This window comes from Nipponia nippon, unplaced genomic scaffold (genome assembly GCF_047370975.1).
Source record: "Nipponia nippon isolate SJK-2023a ecotype South Korea unplaced genomic scaffold, ASM4737097v1 scaffold_5, whole genome shotgun sequence".
Classification (NCBI taxonomy): Eukaryota; Metazoa; Chordata; class Aves; order Pelecaniformes; family Threskiornithidae; genus Nipponia; species Nipponia nippon.
Genome location: NW_028262369.1, coordinates 13,132,104 through 13,145,935, shown reverse-complemented (window position 1 = coordinate 13,145,935; position 13,832 = coordinate 13,132,104). Strand labels below are relative to the sequence as shown.

The window sequence follows — 13,832 nt, the reverse complement described above, 5'->3', positions numbered from 1 at the left end:
GCCTGCAGCATTAGCTGCGTGTGTACTCCCCGCATCCCTTGTAGTGCCCATCCAGCAGCGAGCCTGTGCACGCCTCTGAAATAGAACTCCCAGCCTCAGAGCATCCCATGCTGTGCGATGGAGGAGCAATTCAATACATCTTGTACCTTTGCGGTGGGAGCTAATAACTGAGATTATCTTGGCATATGTTCTGACTTCTTTCCTTTCCTTGCCAAATGGAGATCTTTTATGTTTCTATAGCACAGCTTTGCTAGACAGGCATTCAGGTGTGAGGAAACTCAAAGGTTTCTAATGGGACCATCAAGCTGTTTCACCTTTTGCCTTGTCAGTCTGCATTTGCTAGAGCGAGAAGTGATTGTGAGTTGCTGGATTGCTTTCCTGAAATGAGTTGCTGTTTGGTTCACTCAGAGAAGATAAACACTCGCATCTCAGAAATATCATCCTGCCTGGCATCTTTGTTGGCAGTCTCAGCAGAAGGGCCAAGGAACGAATGGACCATGTCTAAGATAAAATTGCAGTTCTCCCCCTGGAGTTAATCCTTTCAGCCCCAAATTGAGAAGCACTGATGGGGCAATGTGAGGAAATACGCACTTCTGTTCTTTCTGCTCTGTCTATTTTATGGATAAACAAAGGAATTCGGCCCCAGATTGATTAATCCAGCACTTTGGCCTCACAGTAACTCTCCTGCAAGTTTTTACAATGAAAATTAAACTGATGGTTGGCAAACACAAAATAGGTATCACACTTGTGCTATGCAAGGATGGTTTGTTTACTTGTTCTGTTCCTGTCACTGCAGTTGGTTTTGGGTGTTTTGTTTTTGTTTACCCCTTGCATACCCTTTCCAAACCTTTTTTTAAGTAAAGGAAGATATTAACTGATGGAGTCTAAAAGTTTGTATTACAGGCGATTTTGATAGCCTTCTCCTCCTCCCTACAGGAGGAAATAATTTAACTTTAAGAAAGCTGTAAATCTGTGCAGAGCTGGCATGGGATAAGCCTCCATCCCCACAGAGCAGAAGGCTCAGTGGCGGTCCTGGGCGGCTTGCTGGCAAACTCCACGGGCCAGACAAGATCTGCCACAGAGCTGAAAGGAAGGACTTTGCAGGAGTAGTGAAGGACCTTAAAGCTAGTCAAGTTCTTTGGAAAGAGACACCAGAAGGTTTTCTGCTCCTTGGATTCTGTGAGAGCCTCCTTCAGGCTTGAAAGAAGGAGCATAGGATTCAGAGGAGTAATTAAGAAGGATATGTTGGTATAAAAGTATATATTAAGTTGGCTGCTTTGATGAATGCCAGAAAGCTGGAGACTGAGGATGTTGTGGGCAGTCAGACTAGCTGTGGGAGAGAGGAGGAGGGAGCAGCCAGGTTGGAACAAGAGCTGTGAAATAAAAATTCCAGTTATTTTGAGAAATGGTTATTCAATATTATAAAATGGAGTTTATTAGAAATTTTCCTGCAAATGCTTTCCAGAAACTAGATCCTCTCTAGGAGTGACTCAGATTCCCCCAGCTCTGTTGTTCATTGACATGAGTATTTTCCCTTTCCTTAGGATGTAGATGGCTGCTTAACTTTCATAGTTTTGAGTCCACTCCTATTTTGAATGACTCTTCCCACAAGACGGCTGCACGAACACTTCCAATGCTTTGCTTTAATGACTGCACCTAATAGTATGTTGAATCTGATATGTAGAAAAGACTAGAAATTAGTCCAAGATGGCCCACAGGAGCTTGAGTTTTCAGATAAGACTTTTATGGTAACATAAAAGCCTTCAAGTTGTGGGTATGTGGGGATCTTCAGGGCATCCTCAGTCTTAAGTCACAAGCATGTTTTCCCTGTGTACTCATGGTTTAAACACCAGCGTCAGTTTGCCTACAGAAAGCAGTTCCATCATAACGTCGAGCCTGAACGCTGTTTCTGAATGAACTGCACCAAAGTCAGCATCACGGTTGAGGGTCGTGTTTTGCATGTGATAGGCACTGCCTCTGTTACCTCTTTGTCTCTCTGTCCCTGCTTACCTCGAGTGTGGCACATTTACTAACTGATGCTCTGACATAGCTGTGTGCCTTCTCCCATCCCTCATCCTTCAGTCCTCTGGAAAACTAGAGGCAAAAACGTATTTGTGCACTTCATACATTTGAACGTCTTCATGTCTTTTTATCCCTCTTTCCCATACCCCATCATTTTCTGTTTCTTTATATTTTTACCACATTTCTTGTACCTTGTTAGCCACCTCCTTCCCAACAAATGAGTAAACAATAATAAGAGAAAACAAACAAACAAAAATCTTGCTGTTTCCTTCCAGTGCTTGCTTTGCATTTGTTGCCTATTTATAGATTATTCATTTAAGCTACTGTGGCAGTCAATCAGAAACGTGGTGAATCCTTCTTTCAAGAGTGTGCCAAGAGAGGATCTTTTTAGTTTGTTTGCTTTTTTTATGACTTTTGTTGGAGCCTCTACAGTGTGCTTAAATTCCAGCGGGATTTGTTTATTTTGAATAAATTCTCAAATAAAAGTAGAAGAGTTTTGCTCCTCTTCAAGGAAGTTAGAGGAGCATGACCATGGTGTACAGGGATGTTTGATTTTATTTGAGGGTGGTAAAAATGTATTTTACACAATTTTTTGTTTCCAGTTGTCATCTTGGAGGATTTTTAGGTTTTTCAATGTAAGGACTCTCTTTGGATAGAGGTACTGTTAACCCCCCTCGTGTTTCCTCCTACAACTTAAGGCAAATTCTGACTCAATCCTATTCTGTTTGTAGTAAAAAACCGATGAGGTACAATATTATAATTGTAAATTGCGACTGCCTCTGTGGCGTTGCAGAGGACACATGATCTTTGTGCTTTGGTTTCTCCTTTTGTTGAGCAGGGTTGGTGCTAATCATCTTTAGTGCCTCATGGGGTGTTGGAGAGGCGTGGGAAGTTTATACTGGCACATTCCAAACAGTGAGGCAGGAGTTGTGGGTGAGACACAAGTACATCACAGGTGAGATGTTGCACGAGACCTACATTAATAAACTCAGCTAGACTTTTGCTGGTTCCATGGGACATGCTGAGGTGTGGACGTTGCCAGGGTTTTTGAAGTGAAGCTTGTCTTCAAGGAGGCTGGAAACCACTGATTTATGCAATACCTGGAAATGTAAGTGCTAGCATTCTCCTTCAAGGATAGGAGCTCTTTGTTGTGGGTATGTATGCGTTGGGAAAAGATACTTTGCAATTTTTTTTTAATGCCACATATTACTGATAAGGACTAAGGTTGTTTTTGCTTTTCCAAAACAGATTTAGAAAGCAAATACTGTTTTAAACTAGGTCTCTGCATTTGCCATAGCCTCTGCAAAATGGTTTTAGCAGCCAGAAGCTAATACTAGTTTGGGTTTTTTTTCCCTTTTTTGTTGCCCCCTTACTGCTCTTATTCATGGTATGTTTTCATGCCATGGTACCCTGGCAGGACAACCAGGATGAGGCAGAGTTATCTGGGGGGCTGACCCAGAGAACAAGTACGAAATTCCTGCTTGGCCTCAAGTGTGAATATACCTTCTGTGTCGAAGAAGAGAGTCTCTCTGCTAAACTTGCCTTGCTGACAGTGCTGGAAAATGAAGGTAGAGGATGAAGGAGGAGAATTATCTTATTTGTTTTTTCATCTCGCTTCCTGTGATACTACTTGATTCTTCGCCCTGGACCCTCCTAGGTCAGTCGTGTTTAGAACAGCCATCGGCACAGGTCAGCTGTGCTAAGCACACTGTGACATTTGGAAATCCCTGTCCGGAAGGGGAATTGAACAATGAGCTTCTGCTAATTATAATAGCTACATTTAAAATGCAATGTTTGCTTTATGGAGCAAAATCCAACTACACACCCAGACTAGAGACTGGAAATACTCTGGCAGCAAAGGAGATGGGTCCTCAGGAAACGCGTTCCCAGGGCAGAAGCAGGGGCAATACAAGCATTGCTTTGTCAGAGCAAACATTGCACAATCTTGTCCGGGAGGTGAACGTTGTTACCTAGCAACTTTCAAGAGTGTTTCAAATTTGTTGGGGACCCTCTGAGGATTAGGCACTTTACCCACTGTTCTGCTGGATGCCAAAAATACTCTGGCTGTAATTTTGCAAGCCAAGTGCTGGCTTAAACCTCTCCCTGATATTTATTTGAGCTAGCACAACCTGTGCAGTAGTACAGAGAACCAGGACAAGAAACCAGACCAGATTAAAATTAAATCAGAAGAAAAAAAAAGTTTTATTTAAACATGGATCTTCACTTCCCCAGTGGTGTTTCCCGGCTGGCTCACAACAGTTGCACTGGGAAGTGTGCTGACACGCCGGAGGGCTCCTGTTGGGAGTGTGTTTGGATAGCAGTGAGATATGGTTAGGGACGGGGCTCATAGCACAGGTATATCATTAAATACATCTTTTCTGAACTATCACTACACATCACCAGCTGCCAAACAGCCTTGGGCAGCTTAGAGGAAGGTGCTGCCATTGAGTATTCAGGGATGCGAAGGTCGGTATGTGTTTTTCAGTGGCCTTGTTTTAATAGTTAGAAAGGTTAACTAAAGCAACTGTGATATTAGGAGGCTTGTATAAAAAGAAAACCAGAGCTGTGCTGCTGTTTAGTTTCCAGTATTCTTCTTTTCATCCAGCTACAGATCTTCTGCCTGGGGTCTAATCCATGCACAAAACCCTCTTCCTCACCACTGTTTCCATTTGGGGCAGAGACTTTCCATCCATACCACTTTTGTCTGAATTTCTATTCGGATTCTAACTCCCCTGAAAAGCTTCTTTTAACTTATAACCAAGTATTAGTGTTTCTCTCCAAAGATACTGACCATCCACTCATGTCTTCAGAAGCATTGCCACCCTTAGGCTATAGGGCTGTAGAGACCTGTCCTTCTCGGCAAGCAAGAGTATTTTCCAGGTATTCCACTGACAGCCCACTGAAAAGAAAATGTTGCTTTACGGTTGGTCGACTGATGATAGCTCTTTATACCTTTAAATTAAAAGTGACACACTCATATAAATCATTATAACAGTACTGTATGCAAACACAGTGCCTGGATCCAGAGTAGTTATAAGATGACAGTGAATTGGGGTGAATACCCTTATTCTTGACTTTGAGAAGTGCAGTGACAATGAATCATTCTTGGTGATGAGATGCAGCAGTGCTGACTCATCGGCCTGAAATTAGAAGGGCTTTTTTAGGTGGAGATGTAATTCCACCATTTTTTCTGATGAATGGATAAGAGTGAACATTTTTGTTGCCTAATTTACAGACTTCATCAACTAAATGTTGTTTCTTTCCCTTTAGCTATCAAACCTAGTGGGAGGCAACTGACAGGGGGAGAACTTAGATCCAGGGAGGTGGTACTGGAAAAAATAAGCAGGAAGGAGTGGCAGAAAAGTTCACAATTTGGTAGAGACGCCGAGTGTCATTGCCATCACATTTAGTTTTTAAGATTCCCTTTTTCTGCATTTGGTGACTGCTAATGTTTGCTTGCTTTCATCAGGAGAGGGGTTTTGGAGCCTGAACTCACTCTGCTGATAATCCAAAGGAAAAAAAAAAAAAAAAATTGCTGGAGTTAAAATTTTTCCAGAAAATTAAACAAATGCACAAACATTTGTTCCCCCCTTCCCCAGCCAACTTTGTTATTACATCTAATAGCAAGGGATTCCATTCCTGTTAGCTACTGTGTCTTCTGCTTGTAGTCTCTAGCACTGCTTCCCAGTTCAAGAAGGGTTAATACAACCTGAAGAAAACATCTTGCTCACCAGATCCCAGAATCACTTATAGTACCTGTTTTCAGATCACTTAAATAATTATGAATAACCAGATCCCCAGAGGCAGTACAGTCATTTTAGAATCTGGTGCTGGTATCCCTTCCTTTCAGCTTTAGAGATTTGATCACAGCACAGTAAAATTAATTCTCTGTAGTGTCCTCCAAATTATTTGTATTCCTTTCCCTTTTTGCTGTTTCCCTGTGGAATGGGTTGATACTCTCCGAATGTTTTTTAGTTGCACTAATATATTAGCAAACTGGTTCACTCCTGGCAGGAGATTTTCGGTCAACCCTCAACTAGACAGATTTTATGCCAGGTTATCTTTCTGCTGTTGGGTTAAAAATTTTCCTAGGAGAGCAGTAAAAGAGAAGGGACTCACTGCTATGACTGCACACTCAGCTTCTTTTCTGAGCCCACAAAGAGAATATTAGTGGCAGAGGCTTCTCCGATGGGTGTTCCAGTGCTGGGGACTGACTCCTTTGGAGAGTCCATCAGCATCCAGCAGTCACTCGTGTGTGCCCAGGAGATGCTGTACTGGCTGACTGCATAATGCTCGAAGCAATTGGCTTGGCAGAGTTCTATCAGTCAGGCTGCCCTTTGCTGTTGAGGAAGCAGCTGCAAACTCACATTTTTTTGTTTGGCAATGTATTCTCTCCCCAGGGGCTGCAGCACCATTTGATTAGGATGGAGGGAAGGAGACCTATTGCAAAAGTGTATTATTCCCAGCAGAGCCGTGCTAATCTTTTGGTCTCTGTGCTCCTTCTTAGCAAGGTGTTGAACAAAAACATGAAGGAAAACCAGGGAAGAGTCACTCAGCTGTTGCCCCTCAATCTTGCCTCAACCTCTGCTGCAGCTCAGAGGGTGAAACAACAAATGCATGGTCTTGTTTTGAGATGTTTTTGCAAATCTAATGAATGCTTTTTTTGTCACATGAAAAATCTGGTAACACCTGAGCCCCTTATTTTCCTACCTACCTGCTTTCTTTGTAAGTGTTTCAGTCTGGCGTAGGGCTGTCCAGTCTCCAGGGACTCATCCTTTCCTGCATATAATGCTGTGCATTTTTCCATCTCCCAGTTTGCTTTGGTACATCTGCCTGGGAGGTTATGCGAACAGTGTTGATGGAATAGATTTTGAGAAGTTCAGAATCTTTCTCTAAGTTTTACATTTTATTGCAGTTGTGAAGGTCACCTTTGCTTTGAGGATCAGGGAGATTAGGTTACCGCCACCTCTGAACATGGAGGTGCTGGAGTTCTGCACTTAATATGATGCTTAATCCTTTTACTGCCCAAGTGGTGTGGCCTATCAGGTGCGTTTTGTGTCAATAGTGGCACCTTGTGCTCAGAGATTACCTTCAGCCAAAGATTTTTGGATGGTTTTACAGAGTGAGTATTATCTTTACCTTAGAGAGGAAGGGGGGAAAAAGGAGTTTCAGAGAGTTTGGTGCTTTGCTCTGGGTCTCTCAGCAGTTTTTAGGCAGAGTGGGAACAAAAGCCAGGTCTCTACTGCAGAACTATGCAGCTTATTTTAAGTAGGTCAAATGACTTGCCACAAATAAGGATGTGGGCAATTTCTGCTTGAAGTCCTATCTTCCTTGTATCAGTTGTTCTACAGTGACTTTGTTTATACGTCTTTCTTATAGCATAACCAGTGAGAACTTGGGGTGCTTTCATTATAATAAGCTTACTGTCGAGAATTCTTGACGTTACTACACGACTGTGTCTCTTAGAAGAGAGGTTGGTCTGTCCTTGAGACGTAAGAGCAAGAGAAAGGTTTGGTTATTATCTCTTTGTCCAGTAAATGTTGATAGGGTGTTGACAGGAGCCCATATCTTGCAGATGTTTTCCCTGTATCTTCAGTAATTATGACTTCACCAATGTTTCAATTTGCAGTATCATTTTTTTGTTTAGCACCCAAGAGCCCTTGCTTCATTCATCCTTCATTTTGGTAACCAGCTGCTTTTTGTCTCTCACTTGGGGGCGACATTTCCCTGCTGCACATCAAATCCAGTAGAAAACTGGTTCTCAAAGAAGTAGCAGCTCTTGCTTTTTTGATGAAAAACGCCCTTCACTACTCCGCACAGAGCAATAGCCTTCGGTCCCTGGGTGTTGCGGTTTGCTGTGATGCCCAGGAGCACGAGTCCCTGGAGATGTGGGACATCTTGCTTACAGGCATTGAATCTGGAAAGCAGCAAGGAAATTATTTAGCAATGTCTGATACTAAACTGTCTTCCTGATTGTGATCTCAACTGATGCAATTTTATGAAAGATCAGTAATTTAATCTACAAAGCATCAAAATATTTTAAATTAGAAATGACCATTTAACCCAGTGTAATTTTGTGGTTTCCTGTCTTTTGTGTCCTTGCTTAGGGTAAAATTAAGAAGGACTAAATTACATGGAAAACCACGTAAGCTGTGGCCTGAGACGCATGCTTTTCATTGAGCTGTAGGCCTAGCCATATAATATAAATTATGTCAGTAAATAATGGTCTCTGCTTTGCCTATTGCAGCTTTTCTGCAAGTCAGAGTCAATGTCGCTTCACTGTATATAAATTTCTGAAACATGTTCAAAACTTGGTGGGGAATTTTCCCCTTTGCCTTTGCATCAGACCGAGCCCTCTGCCACCTGCAGTCCAGCTCCTGTGAGGTAACATGATGGTTTTGATGCTTTTGAGAGAACACCCGAGTTTATTTGTAGCTGTTATTTCCCACTTTATAAAGGATATGCATTTGATTTTATAACCAGGAGAACTTTCTTGAGAACAGCAAAATTCAGTCTGTAAAGCAGCAAGGAAATTATTTAGCAATGTCTGATACTAAACTGTCTTCCTGATTGTGATCTCAACTGATGCAATTTTGTGAAAGATCAATAATTTAATCTACAAAGCATCAAAATATTTTAAATTAGAAATGACCATTTAGCCCAGTGTAATTTTGTAGTGCATTTCAGAGATGCTAAAACCATACTGTACTGCTACCAATCTGCTGTAATGGTGTGCTAATGGATTGAAGGCGGAAGGTGGCATGGTATGAATGGATATTTAACTTTAAAGTATAAACAGGCAAATGCATGCATTAACTGTTGAAAGCTGAATCCCATGGGTAAGATTTCAGATTGAACACTAATGAAAATTTCATTTCAGTTCTCACAATATTTTAATATGCAGGATCACAGTATGCAAATAAACTGAAGTCTAACTGCAAGTGGCTGATGACTTACTTCTGTCTCAATCTCTGCCACCCCCATATATAAGCTGTCTGTGGCTTTTGTGAAATCAAAGTTTTCCTCTTGTTTTCACTACAAGCCAGAATCTTATAAAAATATCTTTGTGTGCAAAATAATTAGTGACTGCAACCTTCTCTTCAAAGTGTTCTCATGATATTCTTCTATTGTTCCATGTAACTCATCAGCGTGGTGCATAGAGCTGTATGTTTTTAAATTTATGATTGAATTGTAAGTGTTACAGTCAGTGCTTTCCTTATCAGAATTGTCCTGGGAGTGCAGCCATGTTTTGGGGTTTCCTTCTGTATTTCAGCTGCAGCTTCAAGGCACCATATTTTCCTTGTGCCTCCTGAATCTGATAGAAAGAGGTGATGTTGTGCTTAGTTTTCCTTCTTCCCCAGCTTACGGCATCAGATAAGATATGCTGTCTTGGACCCTGTTATAGGTCACATCGCACTTTAGCCACACATTAAGGCCATCTAGCTCGAGCCAAGGAGCTTCATCTTATATCTTCTTTTGTAAGTGATTAGATAAACAAGTTGCTGTGAAATTACCCTGTGAATGGGGGGCAACCAGCACAAGGAAACTGAAATTGTTTGACATGTTAGAACATACAAGATTCCATATTTCTGTGATTGGAAGCCCATATATCCTTGTAAGTTTAAATTGTGTGTTAACTTTCTCAGAGAGGAGAGGTAGGAATTTGTCTTAGAAGTTAATTAATTTGAAATAGCTGTTAATTAACATTTTACCTAAATTTGCCAGTCTTCACACTTGACTTGAATTTGCATACAACTGTTGCATATAAAACACTGCTAAGGGTATCTTGGGCTTTGGCGTGCTGTGAAAATGCCATGTTTTGCAGCTGTGTTACAGCTCTGCCAGGCTGAACCTCCTCCTCTTCCCCTCCCATGCGGTGGTGCTGCCCTTCCAACAAGTGGCCTTCCTTCTGGGGACCCGCAGTTGGGATTTACAGCTATGAAAGCACAAGCCTGGAATAGGCAGCTATGTGTATTCTCAGGTATTTCACCCTGATAAGGAAGAATAAAAATTACTCTTTTTAATTTGAGGTAGTGAATGTGCTGCTTATTTCTCTCCCTTGTAAAGTACCTACAGTGTATTAATGTGACTGTTAAGATAATCATGTTTTTTGATGAAAGCATAAGACTAAAATGATGTTTCCAAATGAAGGTGGTTTTGATTTATTCCCTGTATGCAGCATGCATAATTTTGCTTCCCTAACTCTTTGAAGCAAGCTTTAATTTTATGGCTTTGGCTGTTGCTACTACTGTGCTGTGCTGTACCTATGAGCTACTTAATGTGCAACATTGAGGAGTAAATTAATGCAGGTCCACAAAGAGAGCGCTTCGATTTGCTAATTGCTTGTAGAGCGGAGGGTATTGTTGTGTAGAGAAAGACTGTTCATTAGAGATTCAGTAGCTAATTTTTTCCTACAAGTGAGTCTCACATTTGAGCTGCTTGCCTGTCGGTCAGGGTGGTCGGCTCACGTTCAGCCCCTGGAGGAGAGTGTGGGGCTGTTGATGCAATCGGTGTTAACACCTGCCTTGTAACCACCAGGTTGCTTTAGTTTCATTCATTAAACCGTCCCTGACCAGCCTCCTCCAGCTTTGTCAGTGAAGGCTGACTTTTGGAAGGTATAGAAGATGAATTATTGATGCAGGGAATCAAGCTAAACAATTCAGAAATGTCTACTTAGGAGCCGAATCAGTTCCTCTCCTTGGAAACCGTTCCTGCTCCTCTTTCAGCCTGAGCTGCTGTATCCCAGCAAGGCCGGAGCACAGGTTATCTTTCCCTTCCTGCCACTCTTTTGAGGATGACAGTAGCATTGACAGTAGATTACACTGTGTTGTCATGTAAGATGAGTGTTTTGAATTGACAAACCCTTTTTTTTGGAGGCTTTAAAGTAATTGACTGAATACTTGAGGGGATTTTTTTTTTCTGCTTATGCTACTTACTTGATTTTCTTTTTCCTGGTTGTGCTGCCTTCAGTGGGCAAATTGGACTTTACATGTATTTGTATATCTGCTTCTTAAACTCATTATCTGCTTGCTTATCAGATTTCTTAATGCTTGAGCTTGGTGATCTGTGGGAGTTTAACATGTGTATTAAGTAATGAGAATTTCCTTGGAGCTTTAAGTTCACTTTCATGCATAGACTGAAAATTCAACACACAAGTCTTTCCTGCTGAGAGATTCCTGAGATGCCAGGTGAATGTGATCAATCAAAAAGCCTGTAAAACAGAGCTGAGCTCTGAGCTGAGCGTATACATGCATGTATATGTAGGACATTGCTTTTCTCAGTGTGAAACTCAGAGATGGGACTGGCAAACTGCTGCAGCATCTGCTGCAGATAGCCCTCCCATACCTGCTGGTGTAGACATCAAGGACTCTTGCACACCATCTCCTTCCTAGCCATCCTAAATGGCTCAGGTTCATTGCTCATGCTTTTGTTGGCTGCAAGCGGCCAGAGGTGATTGAACTGAGAAATCCAACAGTTCATTCTTGAAAAGGTAAATTGTAAGAAACAATATAACACTATTTCTTTCAGGTCTTTCCCCGTAAATGCCCAAAGCGGGGCTGGGTGCAGGGGCTCAGCACATTGTCAGGCACTGCTCCAGGGTCCTCTGCAGCTCCTTCCTTCCATGGCTGTGGTGGCTGGCAGCTCCTCGGAAGCACTCTGATTAAGTGAGATGTGGGGATAAGTTCAGAGACTAATTTCTTCTTCATAATTAAAAATGTGTGCATCTGTGATGCTGCTGGTGATTAGGTTGTATTTTCTTGTGGCCTAGAAGGAGTATGGCAGTGAATCACTTTGCAAGCAGCTGTCCTCTAACAGCTGAGCTAGGTTCAATATTTGATTTAAGCTAATAAAAAGTCTGGGGTAGGGCTAATGTTTACAAACTGGATGTGATAAAGCATTCGGATCATCTGTTTCGCAGCCAGGCAAGAACAGGCACAGGGGACCCCGCTGAAAGTTTGGGCTTTGTCTGGTTCTTCTGTGCCTGCCTGTGTACGTGGGCACAGGCAGGGAGCGGTCGGTCAGGAGGGTCCCTGCTCCCGTCTGTGAGCGCATCGGACAGCATCAGCTGTGCTGGAAAAGCCTCCTTCTTTCCAGCTATATCATTGTAACAGCTCTCAGTGCATTAAATATGTCCCTTTTGCTCTTCTGTGAGAGTTGTAGTCAAATCATACATTTAAAAATCTTTTAATCTTCATAAATCATTTCTTCCAGCAATCTAGTATGTTTAGTTGCTATTCTCTGAATTCCCACTAGTTAGCTACTCTTTCCCTTTGAGATGAGCTGCCTAGAAATAAATGCAATGAAGAAAACCTACTATGTGATTTAGTTCTTATCTGATTGCTTCTCCAAATCATATTGATCTGCTGTTATCATGCTGCTGTTTTGGACTTGCTGTCCAGGTTTGCCTCTAGGTCTCCGCTGGCATAGCGGCTTGAGAGGTCTGTATTTGGTTATTTTCCTCAAGCCATATTATATATAAGATAAATTATGGAATATTTCGTGCTTGTATTTCTGATTTCTTCCATCCCTTTGTATTATTTCTCTCCTGTCTAAAAGTTTTCACAGCCTCTTCCTGAAGTAAAATGTTCCAGGGTCTTTTCTATCCATTTTTTCTGACTTTTATCAAGGTCTTGTACTTTAAAATGCTCTTATACCGATCTAGTTAAACAGGGTGCTGTTGTCTTGATATTATAAAGAAAAATATTTCCACTGTGAAGGTGACCAAAGCTTGGCACAGGTTGCTTGGAGAGGTTTTGGAGTTCGCCTCCTTGGAGATTCTCAGAACCCAGCTGACCAAAAGCCCCGGGCATCCTGATGTAGCTGACCCTGCTCTCAGCAGGGGACTGAACTGGCTTCTTCCATTCTGAACTATTCCATGATTCTATAGAAGTCTGTACTAACAGAAAATTCAGGAGTGGTAGCTACTGTAAGCAAATATGTACTTCTTAATGGCTCTTTACATCTAGTTTAGAGTAGGCCAGTAGGTCCCCTCTAAAGGTCATCTTCATATAGATAAGGCTAATAAATATTCAGAAGAGTTGGGGGGGTGATAAAAAAATATTCATTCAGTCTTGGGGTGTTTTACAAAGACTATACTAGCATCTCTCATAAATAACATCCCTGAGGGGATGTCTTCTAATTCTTCTCCATGTGACTCTTTTCTGGCTCCAGCCTGCTGGTGTAATTCTACCTGGTTCAGTAGTAGTGGGGAAAAAAGTCTTTCCCAGATGTCTGCAAATTTATAGTTTCCTGATGTTTCAGCATCAAACTTGGTGATAATTTCATTTTTTCTTCTCACTTGCTTGTACATGCACTCCACGTTTGGTTGGGACTGGCATCTCCTGCGGTGTTTAATGAACATGTTTCATTTCCCTGTGCCAGGTCCCAGGCTTGTATTGAAACCCTTTTCATCTTATTTGAGTGTCTGTTCCTGAAATAATGTCACATCATCCCAGGCCCTGCACAGCAAGAATCTGTAACTTTTTCCGTTTCTGCTGAGCTCTGGGGCCAGGGAAGTCTTGAACTGTTTCGTTGTTTGTTTGCAAAATTGAACTTCTGCTGTGCTGAACCCTAAGACTGTAATTTTTTTGTTTGCTTGCGTTTCAGTGCAGTTAGCCTTCAAAGCTTAATGTTCTCCTTTTCACTGTAATAAACTGCTTGCTATTTGTCTCTGGTTTGGAGGTAGTATTCAAAAGACCCATTTCATGTGTGGCGAGAGATTGTTAGAGGGACTCTGGAGGGTTTTAATGAATATCTGCTTGAAATTCTGTGAATTGGTTTGTAGGAAAGTTTTTTTTAGTTCTTGTCTT

At 41.8% G+C, this 13,832-nt stretch overlaps 1 protein-coding gene across 6 annotated transcripts in view; it reads left to right on the top strand.

Annotated features, from left to right (window-relative positions):
* Nucleotides 1-13,832, top strand: part of MAD1L1 (mitotic arrest deficient 1 like 1) — a 385,042-nt gene that overhangs the window by 178,327 nt on the left and 192,883 nt on the right. The gene's annotated exons all lie outside the window — the stretch shown is intronic.